This window comes from Sapajus apella, unplaced genomic scaffold (assembly GCF_009761245.1).
Source record: "Sapajus apella isolate SASKATOON/1434 unplaced genomic scaffold, GSC_monkey_1.0 scaffold25, whole genome shotgun sequence".
Classification (NCBI taxonomy): Eukaryota; Metazoa; Chordata; class Mammalia; order Primates; family Cebidae; genus Sapajus; species Sapajus apella.
Window position 1 is genome coordinate 723660 of NW_022436965.1, and position 4268 is coordinate 727927.

The 4268-nt window shown below is 35.3% G+C and overlaps 1 pseudogene; it reads left to right on the forward strand.

The window, feature by feature from the left end:
- Nucleotides 1-2054: 2054 nt before the first annotated feature.
- On the forward strand, nt 2055-3020 carry LOC116559946 (annotated as a pseudogene).
- The last annotated feature ends 1248 nt before the right edge of the window (nt 3021-4268 follow it).

Consider the following 4268-nt stretch of genomic DNA (forward strand, 5'->3'; position numbering starts at 1 on the left):
AGTACAAATACAACAAATAGCTGGGAATGGTGACACGTGCCTATAGTCCCAGCTACTCCAGAGGCTGAGGTCCTGGAGGTGGAGGTTTCAGTGAGCCGAGATTGTGCCATGCACCCCAGCCTGGCAACAGAGCAAGACTCTGTCTCAATAAATGAATGAATGAATGAATGAATGAATGGAGGCAGGTTTACCTGACATAGATCCCAACTTGGCTTTTCCCTTGGCTTAGTGATTTTGGGGTCCTGAGATTTATTTTCTTTTCATAGTAAATACATTTACTTATACTTTGTTCTTCAAATCTTTTATGAATTCTCATGATTTAAAATATTTTCTAATATAATATTTACCAGATGCAAAATTTTAGATGAAATGCTCACTTTTCATAATGAACTATTTATTTGGAGAATGGTGGTAATTTACATTGATCAATTTGATACAACGTTAAAAACAAAACATGGTTTGCTGTCAAAGTCTTGAAAAATTTGATATCAATGAGAGTTTATTATCATCAAATGAAAATAATTGGCTTATCCCAGCTCAAATGCTACACTAAATTTCAAATGTATTCTGATAATTTCCTTTAATATAAGTTACATAAAGTTAGTTTCAGTAATTTGTAAATTTTTTTTTACCCTGAAGCAGATCTTAAATTTGTGGACTGTGAATAGGATATATGTAATAACCCCTCAGCCATTGTTAGCTATGCATACTATAAATTAAACCAATAATTTTGTATTGAATATATTAACTGACAATTTTTTTTCTCAACAATTACATTTTCAAATATGATGTAATATTTTCTCTAAAAGTTTATGTATATTTTTGGGTGGTTTGTTGCTGTGATTTCCAACATCTACACTTCCTAGGCATAGTTCTTTTCCTAGTCACTTCTAACTCACTTTCTTTTTTGGAAACTCAAAACATTTCTTTCTAAAACTCTTCACATCCTCTTTCACCTTTTGCTGATTGGTGACCTTCTCTTCTTTGTTACAGAGAAAGTAAATGCCTCCTAGCACCTGTAACTTTCTTCCACTAACCTATAACTGCAGAGATCTTCCTAAATGGAAAAACTCATCATGTTAGGACCTTTCAATTATGTTGCATTGTGATTATACAAAGATTTTTGCTTGTGCTATAACTTGTGCCGTAGATGGGATTATGCAGTACTTTTGCCAACTATCTTCTTCCTTTCTTAATTGTATTCAAAGACTACATCATTAAACATTAAGAATCTTGTCTCCTTTGAAGCTATATATCAACATAATATTGACCATGCAAATTACTGGAGAAGAATAAGACTTTTTTCTTCTCAAATAAGGATGTAGATATTTAGGTAGAGGAAGATGTTCTCATCATAACTCCTAATAATATAAGTCAAAATATAATATTTATATTTTCTCAAAAAATATTATATATACATGTATATATGTATTGTGCATATGTGTATTTGTGCATGTATATAGCAATATATGTAACAGTTTTGCAAAACTTGAATTACATAAAATGTTATATGAATTTTTAATAGTTTTATGTTTAAGAACCCTTGACAATACAACAAATGTGTTATAATCCCTCACAGAACCAAACAAAGTCTAAATAAAATAGACTGACGGCAGCTTTAAAAATCTAAACTTTGTTTTTAAATTAAAAAGTTCAATTACAGATTTCTTATACATTTTCATTTAAAAATCAATTAACATAAAACAAATTTGTTTTATATTCCTCAGGGACTCAAAGTTAAATTGGATTTTACTATCCAAATAAGTATTTTTAAATGAAATTGGTAAAAGTAAAATTAATAAAGTTTTTATGTGCAGAAATTGATTTATATATTAAGCAAAAGATCAAAATTAAGTGGGTCATAGAAAAGTGTTTTTATGCAAAGGGAAGGAATAGTCTGACAGATGTTAAAATTATGCTAATAGTAAAATTATGTTTTCAGTTAGCTTGAAATACTTTACATTTTTACAGAGTTTAATAATTTTACCAGTATCACACTTTTTGCCTGTGGATGCTGCTGAGGAAGCATTGTTCAAGTCTCTCTTCTCCCTGCTATGGTGCCTAAGTCAGAGTCTCCTAGAGAGACTGAACTGAGGAAGCTCTTCATTGGAAGGAATGAGCTTTGAAACAATCGATGAGAGCCGGATGAGCCATTTTGAGCAATGGGGAATGCTTGCAAACTGTGTGATAATGAGAGAGCCAAATGTCAAGCACGCAATGCGCTTTGGGTTTGTGAAATGTGCCACTGTGGAGGAGGTGGATGCAGCCATGAATGCAGAGCCACACAAGGTGGATGGAGGAGTTGTGAAACCAGAGAGATGTCTCAAGAGAAGATTCTCCAAGCCTAGGTGCCCATTTAACTGTGAAAAATATATTTGTTAGTGGCATTAAATAAGACACTGAAGAACATCACCGAAGATATTATTTTGAAGTAATTGAAATCATGACTGAACAGGGCAGTGGAACAAAAAGAGGATTTGCCTTTGTAACCTTTGATGACCATGACTCCGTGTATAAAATTGTCATTCAGAAATACGATGCTGTGAACGGCCACAACTATGATGTTAAGAAAGCCCTGTCAAAGAAATAGTTGGCTAGTGCTTCATCCAGCCAAGAGCTTGAGGTGGTTTTGAAAACTTTGGTGGTGGTCGTGGAGGTGGTTTTGGTGGGAATGACAACTTTGGTCATGGAGGAAACTTCAATGTTTGTGGTAATTTTGGTGGCAACCATGGTGGTGGTAGATATGGTGGCAATGGGAATGGCTATAATGGATTTGGTAATAATGGAAGCAATTTTGGAGGTGGTGGAAGCTACAATGATTTGCCAATTACAACAATCAGCCTTCAAATTTTGGACCCATGAAGGGAGGAAACTTTGGAGGCGGAAGCTCTGGCCCCTATGGTGGTGGAGACCAATGCTTTGCCAAACCACAAAATCAATATTTTGCCAAACCACAAAGCCAAGGTGGCTCTGGTGGTTCCAGTAGTGACAGTAGCTATGGCAGTGGCAGAAGATTTTAATTAGGAAACAAAGCTTAGCAGGAGGGGACAGCCAGAGAAGTGAAGGGGCAGCTACAGATTACAACAGGTTTGTGAACTCAGCCAAGCATAGTGGTGGAAGGCCAAAGAAGACAGTTTGAGACAAATACTCATGTCTATGGGCAAAAAAACTCATGGCCCGTATCTGTGACTACTTGGATAACAGGTTGTTTTAGTTTCTGTTCTGTGGCGAGTACAAAGCATTCCAACAAAGGCTTTTAATGTAGATTTTTTTTTGTACCCATACTGTTGATTGCTATATGTCGTAGTCTGATCGTGATGCTGAATATATGTCTTTTAAAAAAATATATGCCATGTAAAGTTAGTCTGCTCTGAAGCCATCCTGGTAAATTCCCCCAAGAGTGTAAAGTTAGAATTCTTTCAAGGTGATGCCATATTTTATTTGGAATTTATATACGACTTGCTTGGGTGGTGAAGCCATTGTCTTCAGAAACCACGGTGTAGTTGAACTGACAGTTATTGTTGTGACCCAAAGTTCACCATTAAAATGAATTACCAAGCAAATTCATGAATTTATTGGTTATAAAAATGGTTGTCAGATCCTATGAACTACACCTAAATTGAATGATGGTACCAGATGAAGTTATCAATGGGAATAAGGCTTGTGTATCATCCATTATCATGTATAATCAATAAATGATTAAATTCTCTTGAAATAAATAAATAATGTTACCAGTATCACAAATTTTACTTCCAGTATGTCACCCATAATATATTATTAGTGTTGAGAACTTCTATTTTATGAAAGTCAAATGTGGTATTTAATTATCTATTGACTGACTGATTGATTGAAACAGTGTCTCACTCTGTTGCCTAGGCTGGAGTGCAGTAGTACCATCACAATCCACTGCAGCCTCTACTTCCTGGGGATTAGGTGATCCTCCTGTTTCAGCCTCTCAAGTAGCTGAAATGCTAAGCATGTGCCACCGTGCTTGACTAATTTTTTTTTTTTTTGAAGAGACAGAGGTTTCTCAATATTCCCCAGGATGTTCTTTACTCCTGAGCTGAAACAATTCACCTGCCTCAGCCTCCCAAATTGCTGGGATTACAGGCATCAGCCACTGATTTACCCAAAAGGTGATGCATGATTTAGATACGCCTCATGCTTTATGAAAACTGCACAGATCACAGAGGCATTAGAAAGTTGTTTTAATGTGCTTTGCTGTAATGATCCTCATACCTCAATATATCCTTAAAAATCCATTATTT